We start from the raw sequence: 13,400 nt of genomic DNA, 5'->3' as shown, positions 1-13,400 counted from the left end.
CAAATATTTACAATAGTCTTCATCAACATTTGTATTTTTACTCTTTTCCACACATTAAGAGATACCTTCCAAAATTGCGATCATTCAGTGAGTTCCTTCGTCTAAATCACATGTTGCGGTTCATATTGGCCGCTCATTCAAAATGTTTGGTACCCCGTTTGTATATATCAGAACATGCCATTATTGACTAAATAATAGTGATCATTTAGCTCTTCCGGACCGATTAGATAAATGTTTACGTGAATTCCCATTACATGACATAGTTCTTTCCAAACCTATTTCCAGTTTTGCATCGATGCTTGCAGTTCCTTGCAACCAGATTCAAATTTCGATTAGCGAACTTCGTATGAAATCATTTATTTCGGAACCCTCTTATTGACATATAACATCGTATAACCTTGATGAAACTTCTTGTATCTTATTCATCGCTAAGATTCACATAAACATCCCTACTGCTAAAGTAATTCAACATTACACCACAATCCTGTCCACTATCAGTAATGTGCGTCACACTTTCTGCAAAGTTTCATCTACTCCTGTATGGTCCTGAGCATGTACTGACTTCTCACATAACGTCTTTTATTTGTTTGGTGGTAACCTGCGCAAATTAAGGAAAAACTTGTTCAACCTGATAAAGAAAAAATATTGATTGTCCTATAATATTTGAAACAAGTCATGCATAATTTTGTTTTGCTCCAAAGTCAACTTGGATTTGAAATACTTTACTAGAGCCATATAAAAATAAAGTAATGTGGTATGATTGCCAATGAGACAAACGAATATCAACTAAAGTTCAAATAAAGTGGGTGTAAGCAATTATAGGCAAAGTGAATTCAACAACGAGAAAGACATATACCGTATAGTCGGCTATAAACGTCCCCGACATAAAAGAATATAATGCATTGCAAGTGAGAAAACTAACGGCCTAATTCACAAGTCTTCTTGCCGACTTGTTCCTTTATTCTTATGATACTGACTTCATACAGAAACTTCTTAGGAAGAAAGAAAAGAAGTTAGCAGTATCCTTTAACTTTACTTTCCGCTATGTAGATGATTTTCTCTCGCTAAATAATTCAAAATTTGGTGACTATGTTAAACGCATCTATCCCATCGAACTTGAGATAAAGAATACAACAGATACAGTTAAGTCTGCCTCATGTCTTGACTTACAGCTAGAAATTGACAATGAGGGTCGGTTGAAAACAAAACTTTACGACAAAAGAGATGATTTCAGCTTCCCAATTGTGAACTTTCCATTTATATGTAGCAACATTCCAGCAGCGCCTGCATAAGGAGTCTATATCTCCCAATTGATACGATATTCCCGGTCTTGTATCTCCTATCATGATTTCCTTGATAAAGGGTTGCTGCTCACAAAGAAGCTATTAAACCAAGAGTACCAAATGGTGAAGTTGAAATCATCCCTTCGTAAATTTTACGGACGCCATCACGAGTTGGTTGACCGTTATGGAATATCCGTTTCACAAATGATAGCAGATATGTTCTAATGTCGTTACTACAATCCCGTCCCCTTTTCACTAATGTAACCTACCGAACTAGACTTGTTACCGGGTTTGTACTAACATGAGCAACACGACGGGTTTCTCATGTGGAGCAGGATCTGCTTACCCTTCCGGAGCACCTAAGATCACCCCAGTATTTGATGGGGTTCGTATTGCTTAGTCTTTAGTTTTCTATGTTGTGTTTTGTGTACTATTGTTTGTCTATTTGTCTTTTCTTTTTAGCTATGGCGTTGTCAGTTTATTTTCGATGTATGAGTTTGAATGTCCTTCTTGTATCTTTCGCCCCTCTTTTATAACCACTGGGTCGATGTCTCTGCTGGTGGAAATTTTGTCTCCGAGGACATCATCCGCCCAGTAGCAATATTGCATGAATTTACGACGATCAAACAGAATACTGGCTCGGACGTCGGCCAGTGTGAAAAGATCCGAAACAGACGTCAACATGGACACGGTGTCGTCTGATATGGCAGGTGTCCCCTCATCACCAGACATGATAACTATCTCAAATATGACACATTCAGATCATCATACTCATTACAATATCAATAGTCTACATACACAGCCAAGTTCAGTTCTTCTAAAAGACATTTTGGATTTTGATGACTCTGAACAACACTGTCTCATTTCGAAATGTGAAGCCAGTGGCTGCAGAACATGTAGAATGTTAATAACAGATGCTTAATTCACTAGCAATTTAACTAAACATTCTTATTTTACCAGAAGTTACCATGATCTAAATTGTAAATCTATAAATGTCGTTTACGGATTAGAGTGTTACCTTTGTGGATTGGTATACGTCGGTGAAACGAAAGGAAGGCTAAACAAACGTATGTGCGGCCATAGATCAGACATTAACCGCAATGCAAGCGACATTCTTTACCAGCATTTTAACCAGGCAGCCTGATCATTCAATCCTTTCTATGCAAGTTCGCATCATCCAAAAAATATATACCACAGGAGTAACAATCCTCATCTTGCAACGCCTGTCCGTAGACAAAAAGACGACTACTGGACTCGGCAATTGGGAACTGTGACACCATATTGTTGCAATGACAAAATTGATGGTATAGGTATTATATCTAGTCCTTCCTGTAGCTCGGTGAATGTGATGAATATTTTAAACTCTACTCCTCGACGTAGACGCAGTCATGGTCATCGTCATTATACATCACCAACTCTCCATGATGTCTCTATTAATGACCTGCTGCCATTTATACAAAAGCCGTTAGGTATTCATCACATTCACACGAGGCTTTACTCATTACCCTTTTCAAAACTTCATTCTCTGTACAACTGATGTTTGGAAACCACTGTTACAAACCCTCATTCAAACCAATACCAACTTAAAGCTATCATTTCGAATATTGCAAATCACAGACTTTTCAAACCAGTTCGCATTGGAAAAGATGAAAAAGAGAAAAGATCCTTTCTTAAACTTTCCTTTGCCAACAAAGGTCGCGGTACCGTCAACTTGGGTAATATCCTTCATTATAAATCAGTTCAGTCGAAAATATCTCCGTATTTTAAAGACCAGTCTGTACCAATCATTTGTTATACCAATACCAAACCAATTGCAACTAAAATCTGCAATTACAAACACGTGTTGCAGGATCTCAATATTGACGACTTCAAGTCTAAACCTCCTGATTGCACCTGTGCTAGTTCCCCATTCATATATAATCCGTCTGGCCACGTTGTTACCGGTGACCTCAACATTTTCAATAACACTTCCCTGCGAAATGTGTTATCCAAAGGTCCGAAATGTCGTGAGCCTAAATCCATCAATTGGAAACACAACTTCAAAATACTCATGGATTCAGTCGAGGATTATGCCAGGCAATGAATTAAACGCGAGAAAGAAAACGTAGACACTATTTCAGAATGAATCAAGGCTGCGAGGTCGTTGGTACAAATCAGAATTAAGAAAATGAATGAGTCTATAAATACCCATGCTACATCAATAAAGACCCAAATGTTGCAAAACACTTGTCCTACCTCCATGACAGATATGTTGTTGTCCCCGCAGATAAAGCCCTAAACAACAACGTTTTTGTGTGTAAATCACATTACATCAACTGCTTTATAAATGAATTAGGTATTGAAAATTCCCTTGGAAACTCAACATATACCCCCACGACACTTACTAAAGAGGAAATCCTGGATAATCATAGGTCTGTTCTAGGTTCCTTTGGAATTTCAACCATAGATGAAGAACTGGATCTTTCATCACTGTATGGGATACCTAAACTACATAAGTGTCCTTACAAACAACGATATGTTGCTGCTATACGAAATCTCTTCTTAAATTATTAACATCAATTTTATCAGCAATCAAAGCCGGGCTTCAAAGTTATTGTGAAACTGCCCATTCTAGAGGTGGCGTGAATCAAAAGTTGATACTAAAAAATTCCAAAGATCTTTTAGAGTAAATACAATCTAAGACTCTTTCGTCTTGCAATAGTATTAAAACATTTGACTTTTCTACACTCTACACAAGTATTCCCCATTCCAAACTAAAAGACAAATTGAAAGAGTTGGTATTGCTTTGTTTCATAAAAAAAGATTGGCCAACGTAGATACAAGTATCTTGTCTTATGGAGGGATAAATCCTACTTTGTAAAAAATCACTCTGATTCTAACAAAGAATCGTCTGAAACTAACATTATCAAGATGCTTGATTTCTTGATTGACAACATATTTGTTACGTTTTCAACACACAATCGGCATTCCCATGGGAACCAACTGTGCCCCTCTTCTTGCCGACTTGTTCCTTTATTCTATGAGGCTGGCTTCATACAGAAACTTCTTAGGAAGAAAGAAAAGAAGTTAGCAGTACCCTTTAACTTAACTTTTCGCTATAAAGATAATGTTCTGACACTAAATAATTCAAAATTTGGTGACTATGTTGAACGCATCTATCCCATCGAACTTGAGATAAAGGATACTGCAGATACAGTTAAGTCTGCCTCATATCTCGACTTACATCTAGAAATTGACAATGAGGGTCGGTTGAAAACAAAACTTTACGGCAAAAGAGATGATTTCAGCTTCCCAATTGTGAACTTTCCATTTCTATGTAGCAACATTCCAGCAGCGCCTGAATACGGAGTCTATATCTCCCCTGCTGCACACAACAAAACTATTAAACCAAGAGTTCAAAATGGTTAAGTTGAAATCATCCCTTCATAAATTTTACGAACGGAATCACGAATTTGTTGACCGTTATGGAATATCCGTTTCACAGATGATAGCAGATATGTTCCTAATGTCGTAACTACAATCCCGTCCACTTTTCACTAATGTAACCTACCGAATTAGACTTGTTACCGGGTTTGTACTAATATGAGCAACACGACGAGTGCCTCAAGTGGAGCTGGATCTACTTACCCTCCCGGAGCACCTGAGATCACCCCCATTTTTTCATGACGTTTGTGTTGCTTAGTCTTTAGTTTTTTATGTTGTGTTTTGTGTACTATTGTTTGTCTGTTTGTCTTTTTCTTTTTCAGCCATGGCGTTGCCAGTTTATTTTCGATTTATTAGTTTGAATGTCCCTCTGGTATCTTTCGCCCCTCTTTTATAACAAAACAATTTTACGAAGAACAAATGTGACAGACAAATATGAACGACAACCACTGAACTACAGGCTCGGAACAGACACATACAGAATTTGGCGGGGTTAAGTTAGTTTGAAGGCACCAACCCTCCCCATAACCTGGGACAGTGGTGTAACAGTACAACATAAGAACAAACTTTAAAAATCAGTTGAAAAAGGCTTAACTCATCAGATCGATACAAAGCAGAAATATATCTAACAAAAGCATAGACCGGACATGGCAGGTATGTATACATCCACAAAAACAAAAAAGAAACAAAGTATAGATTTGAAAGAACTCGCAGGTCCTGAAACATGTAAAACTTAGTGTAAAAAAGTCATTAACAGTCACAGAAAAACACGACCTTTGTGCAAGGCAAAAATGTATGTATCAACAGATTGTAGTACCGTGAATGTGCGGAAGATAGTATACATGTTCTGATTAAAGATTAAAGTTGATACTTCCAAGAGTAATGTTGATAATTCCAAGATTAAAGATGATAATTCCAAGATTAATGTTTAATAATTCCAAGATTAAAGTTGATAATTCCAAGATTTATGTTGATAATTCCAAGATTAAAGTTGATAATTCTAAGATCAAAGTTGATAATTCCAATTAAAAGTCTACAATTTGAAAAAAAAAATAAAAAAGGATGGCCCTACTACGCTTCCGTAATTAACATATAAGATGTGGTTAAGTCAGAGATAAAAAGAAATGAATTCAAGTTTTTTCTGATAATCAGACCCTTTCGATTCTTTGCTATTATTAATGAAAACATGGCATAGCCCTTGTCAGCCGATTTTTGCAGTTTTTTTTGTTGGGCTCTTAGATTTCTATTCCAGGTAAGGAAAGAGTTTAGCGCTTCTTAACATTCAAACATGTTAACTCCCATTACCAAACACATGTATTCTGTTTTTGCCCGTTGCAAGTTAGAAACCATTAATTTCGTGATTGCCATTGGTTGCTGTCTATCATATTAATTTATTTGTTTATTGTATTGTACATAAATCAAGCTGTTATTTTTCTCTCATCTGAACTATTTCATCCAATAAATGAATGCTTGGTGTCTTTTCTATCAATGACGCAAATTTTCAGCATCATTGATTTTGAATATTAGCCTCTTTACTGCAGAGAATCAAAGAGCACAGAATCGGGACATAAATGCAAAGAATCAGGGCACATTTTCCAATCACAAGCACAATACCAGGACAATCTTGTTTTGTGAATAAGAAATTACCTTGCGATGTAAGTTTTACATATTGGTAACTTCACAAAGCTCCGTACAGACACCGGTACATTGCCGGCTCATCAACATGTTCCGCCAAGGAATTGTCCGTTAGATTAAGGTGTAAAACCGCCAAATCATAGTACATCACATCCGTTTGCATACGAAAAAGGGTAAAAAAAATATTCCCTTGAATTTGACAGTTGTAGAAAATTAATCATACATTTCATTGCAGTAAAAAATATCTGAGTCATAAACATATATATTGGGTGTCTCAAAGCACCCTTACTTTTTTATTTGGTGTTTCTATAGAATATTTTGGAAACTTGACGTTTATGGTTACTAAAGCTTGTACACAGGAAAAAAAGGGGTGAAAATTTGATTGGTTAACTTCCAGTGATGGTTATTTCCTTATATGCAATGAAATGGTATGTGAAATTTTGTCTATAGTACTGGACAGGATAAAACTTTACTGATGCCAAGTATTTCTTTATTTGAAACAAAGATAAATTCAGCACATTTTTTTTGGCAAGTTTAACAAAGACTAATAGGGGAAAATCAATGGTGGTATTACACCTTAACACAAAATTATGTCCGCAGTGAAAAAGGGATTACAGAATTACTGTGACACTGTTTACTCGCGTAGTGGCATTAACAATATGTGGATTCCTAAGAACCAAAAAGATCTTCTGAACATTTTTTTTTAAATATCTGTCATTTTCTGAAATAGAATTTATCATCCTTTACACAACAATACCACATGAAAAGTTAAAAACCCGTCTTAACAAAATGATCCACAATTCTTTCCTACATACAAAAGGGTACCATACGCTATAAATGTATTGTTGTGGGATATATAATTGTGCATGTTTTTTTTTAAAGAGCATACAAATTAAACATGCTACATCAAAGAACAAATGATCAGTACGCTGAGTTTCTCATTGACAACATATTTGATGAAGTTGGAGGTTGATTTTTTCTGCAGGTTGTCGGCATTCCTATGAGAACCAACTGTGGGCCTCTCCTAGTCATTATTTTCTATTTCCATAAGTCTTCGGAGTTTCTTTAGACACTTTTAAAAACAAGACGATCAGAGAATTTATATCATTTTACTTCAGTTACAGGTATATTGATGATGTTTTTTTTCCATTTACAATCCAAACTTTTCTGATTGGGTCCGATTAACATATCCTCCTGAACTACAGATTAAAGAAATCACTGATACAGCTTCCACCTAATTTCTAGACAGAAAAGCGCTTCAGACGCATGACCTTAGATGAATTTGGCTATTTGTTTTAGGTATTTTTGTCATATAGCTCTTCAACTGTTTCGGTACTTATACATCCCTCGGATTTCAAATGTTTGGCTTTGAGCGTTCCTGATGAAGGTAAATCCAGAAAAGCGCTTCGGACGCATGAAATTATTAAACGTGTTGTTTTCAATTTTTAACATCACTGGGTCGATACCTCTGCTGGTGGACTAGCAGTCCCCGAGGGTATCATCAGCTCAGTAGTCAGTACTTCGGAACTGACATGATTTATGACAAACTTTTCTAAAATTGTCCGTTTACAAATTTTGAAATTATAAAAAAAACTAAGGTTTCAACTCCCCCAGGCAAAGTTGACCTTAGATGAATTTGGCTATTTGTTTTAGGTATTTTTGTCATATAGCTCTTCAACTGTTTCGGTACTTATACATCCCTCGGATTTCAAATGTTTGGCTTTGAGCGTTCCTGATGAAGGTAAATCCAGAAAAGCGCTTCGGACGCATGAAATTATTAAACGTGTTGTTTTCAATGTTTTACTCATGGATAGGTTCTACAGATACGATGTATCTGAAATTATAACAAAATGTATTTATGATATGCACCCAAAGTGTATACTAGTATACATTTTGGGGATAATTTATAGTGTTATCATGGCTCGTGGACGATATATCTGGAAATGGAACAAAAACAGTGAAAAAAGTGTCAATTATATATTTTGAATACCAAACAATACTGAACACTCACGAATTATTCAAAAATTATGTTTTATTTGCTAATAAAATCAAGATAAATATGACTGCATGTGCTCTCTATGATAACATTATAACAATACATAGAAAAACACAAACACAAAGCTTGATTTAAGTCACAATTTCGTTGATATAAGATAACTGTAATTATAAGAATTGAAATTTTTTAAAAACCTAATTGTTAAGTAAATGCGTTGATCATGTGCTTTAATCCACGGTGATAAAACTCAATTACATTTTTTAAAGTTTTGCGTACTATGCTTTATAATGATTTGTTTTGTTTATTGGGTGTAACCGAAAATAACAAAAAAATTTTGATAAAAAAACTAAACAAGCAAACAAACAAACAAACAAACAACACACTAACAAGCATACACCATTTGCATTGTTTTCTGGAAATTCTGTAACTTCAATAATTTGGTATTTTCTTATATTATAGACGTCGGCCAGCGACTTCATGGACTTTTGATTTAAATAGAAATAATTTCCGATTTCTGTATCTTGGCAGGACAAGTGCCAGTTCTTACCTTTAAAAGGTGCTTTTGAATCGTCTAGTTGCTGTTGCACGTGCCAGATATATGTCGCAATCAAAACACAAGTACCAAATAAAACTGGAAGAATGTTTATAGATTCACTTTCTAATATTTGATGCAATAGGTATCCCATCATGAGATACCCGGATGTCTCTAAAACTGTGTTTGTACATATCACGTGATTGTATAATAAGAATAACACTGTCACAGAAGCTAAACCAGACATAGATGACACTAGCGTAAAAGTTCCCAAGTTAGAATGATTCGTGAATTCTAGAATCGGCACAATCACAATAGTTCCGGCAACAAATATACCAATAGTTCTCAAACGTAGTGTGACCTTGATATTTTGATCTTTAAAATGTTTCAGGCAAATCAGCTTTAACACAGTTGCAAATACAGAGGAAAACGATAAGTAATCTATTCTGTTCATAGTGAAATCTTTATTTACACCGAGCATTACAAACAATGCGCCTAATGACAGCAGATCAGTGGTTACCATGGTGATATGTTGTAATCGAGATCCTGTACAAATAACTAGACAGATCAGTACAATGATTGGTATAAGAGATGGATATATGTCCGTCCCTCTGTCTCCAGGAGGAACAATGTTGTAATATTTCAACAAAGCACTTGATAGAACATGGAGGAAAAAGAAAATTGTTATCGCTTCGGAATTGTCAACAATAAGTCGGAACTCCTCCGTTTTGAATGCTACTAGAATGAACACCAGTTCAATGACTGCTGATGCCAGTAAACTTTTTATGATCCATTTGTCTCCAAACAGTTCCTCTCCTTCTATCAAACATTTAGTACCGTTCCATTGTACAAATAAACTCCCAAGAATTAGTCCAACTATTGCAAGTTGTTTCAATCTCGGTTCTAAAATCCTGAAAAATAATTAAAAACAATATGAATTCATTAATTTGGAAAACTACCCCTTTTAATGCATCGGCAAAAACGTATATGCCGAAGAGAAAATAACAAAGCCTTGGCAAAAAAAAAACGACGGACGGCGAAAAAAACAAAAACGAGCCCCACATAATCACTACACAGGACACTAAAGAATGAGTTACACGAACCCCACCTAATTCCTACATAGGACACTAAAGAATGAGTTACACGAACCCCACCGAATCCCTATATAGGACACTAAAGAATGAGCTACACGAACCCCACCTAATCCCTACATAGGAAACTAAAGAATGAGTTACACGAACCCCATCTAATCCCTACATAGGAAACTAAAGACTGAGTTACACGAACCCCACCTAATCCCTACAAACGAAACTAAAGACTGAGTTACACGAACCCCAACTAATCCCTACATAGGACACTAAAGAATGAGTTACACGAGCCCCACCTAATCCCTACATAGGACACTAAAGAATGAGTTACACGAACCCCACCTAATCCCTACATAGGACACTAAAGAATGAGTTACACGAGCCCCACCTAATCCCTACATAGGACACTAAAGAATGAGTTACACGAACCCCACCTAATCCCTACATAGGACATTAAAGGATGACTTACACGCGCCCCACCTAATTCCTATATAGGACACTAAAGAATTAATTACACGAACCCCACCTAATCCCTACATAGGACACTAATTAATGAGTTACACGAGCCCCACCTAATCCCTACATAGGACACTAAATAATGAGTTACACGGACCCCATCTAATCCCTACATAAGACACTAAAAAATGAGTTACACGAACCCCACCTAATCCCTACATAGGACACTAAAGAATGAGTTACACGAACCCCACCTAATCCCTACATAGGACACTAAAGACTGAGTTACAGGAGCCCCACCTAATCCCTACATAGGACACTAAAGAATGAGTTACACGAACCCCACCTAATCCCTACATAGGACACTAAAGAATGAGTTACACGAACCCCACCTAATCCCTACATAAGACACTAAAAAATGAGTTACACGAACCCCACATAATCCCTACATAGGACACTAAAGAATGAGTTACACGGATCCCACCTTATCCCTACATAGGACAATAGGACACTAAAGAATGAGTTACACGGACCCCACCAAATCCCTATATAGGACACTAAAGAATGAGTTACACGAGCCCCACCTAATCCCTACATAGGACACTAAATAATGAGTTACACAGACCCCACCTAATCCCTGCATAGGACATTAAGGAATGAGTTAAACGAGCCCCACCTAATCCCTACATAGGACACTAAAGAATGAGTTACACGAACCCCACCTAATCCCTACATAGGACACTACAGAATGAGTTACACGAGCCCCACATAATCCCTACACAGGACACTAAAGAATGAGTTACACGAACCCCACCTAATTCCTACATAGGACACTAAAGAATGAGTTACACGAACCCCACCGAATCCCTATATAGGACACTAAAGATTGAGCTACACGAACCCCACCTAATCCCTACATAGGAAACTAAAGAATGAGTTACACGAACCCCACCTAATCCCTACATAGGAAACTAAAGACTGAGTTACACGAACCCCACCTAATCCCTACATAGGAAACTAAAGACTGAGTTACACGAACCCCAACTAATCCCTACATAGGACACTAAAGAATGAGTTACACGAGCCCAACCTAATCCCTACATAGGACACTAAAGAATTAGTTACACGAGCCCCACTTAATCCCTACATAGGACACTAATTAATAAGTTACACGAGCCCCACCTAATCCCTACATAGGACACTAAAGAATGAGTTACACGGACCCCATCTAATCCCTACATAGGACACTAAAGAATGATTTACACGAACCCCACCTAATCCCTACATAGGACACTAAAGAATGAGTAATACAAACCCCACCTTATTCCTACATAGGACACTAAAGAATGAGTTACACGAGCCCCACCTAATCTCTACATAGGCCACTAAAGAATCAGTTACACGAACCCCACCTAATCCCTACATAGGACACTAAAGAATGAGTTACACGAACCCCACCTAATCCCTACATAGGACACTAAAGAATGAGTTACACGAGCCCCACATAATCCCTACATAGGACACTAAAGAATGAGTTACACGGATCCCACCTAATCCCTACATAGGACAATAGGACACTAAAGAATGAGTTACACGGACCCCACCTAAAACCTACATAGGACACTGAAGAATGAGTTACACGAACCCCACCTAATCCCTACATAGGACACTAAAGAATGAGTTACACGGACCCCACCTAATCCCTGCATAGGACATTACAGAATGAGTTAAACGAGCCCACCTAATCCCTACATAGGACACTAAAGAATGAGTTACACGAACCCCACCTAATCCCTACATAGGACACTAAAGAATGAGTTACACGAGCCCCACCTAATCCCTACATAGGACACTAAAGGATGCGTTACACGAACCCCACCTAATCCCTGCATAGGACATTAAAGAATGAGTTACACGAGCCCCACCTAATCCCTACATAGGACACTAAAGAATGAGTTACACGAGCCCCACCTAATCCCTACATAGGACACTAAAGAATGAGTTACACGAACCCCACCTAATCCCTACATAGGACACTAAAGAATGAGTTACATGAGCCCCACCTAATCCCTACATAGGACACTAAAGAATGAGTTACACGAGCCCCACCTAATTCCTACATAGGACACTAAAGAATTAATTACACGAGCCCCACCTAATCCCTACATAGGACACTAATTAATGAGTTACACGAGCCCCACCTAATCCCTACATAGGACACTAAATAATGAGTTACACGGACCCCACCTAATCCCTACATAGGACACTAAAAAATGAGTTACACGAACCCCAACTTATCCCTACATAGGACACTAAAGAATGAGTTACACGAACCCCCCATAATCCCTACATAGGACACTAAAGACTGAGTTACACGAGCCCCACCTAATCCCTACATAGGACACTAAAGAATGAGTTACACGAACCCCACCTAATCCCTACATAAGACACTAAAAAATGAGTTACACGAACCCCACATAATTCCTACATAGGACACTAAAGAATGAGTTACACGGATCCCACCTAATCCCTACATAGGACAATAGGACACTAAAGAATGAGTTACACGGACCCCACCGAATCCCTATATAGGACACTAAATAATGAGTTACACGAGCCCCACCTAATCCCTACATAGGACACTAAAGAATGAGTTACACGGACCCCAACTCATCCTTGCATAGGACATTAAAGAATGAGTTAAACGAGCCCCACCTAATCCCTACATAGGACACTAAAGAATGAGTTACACGAACCCCACCTAATCCCTACATAGGACATTAAAGAATGAGTTACACGAGCCCCACCTAATCCCTACATAGGAAACTAAAGAATGAGTTACACGAACCCAACCTAATCCCTACATAGGACACTGAAGAATGAGTTACACGAACCCCACCTAATCCCTACATAGGACATTAAAGGATGAGTTACACGAGCCCCACCTAATCCCTACATAGGACACTAAAGAATGAGTTACACGAACC

This window comes from Mytilus californianus, unplaced genomic scaffold (genome assembly GCF_021869535.1).
Source record: "Mytilus californianus isolate M0D057914Y unplaced genomic scaffold, xbMytCali1.0.p SCAF_10, whole genome shotgun sequence".
Lineage (NCBI taxonomy): Eukaryota > Metazoa > Mollusca > Bivalvia > Mytilida > Mytilidae > Mytilus > Mytilus californianus.
This window is presented reverse-complemented; position numbering follows the sequence as displayed.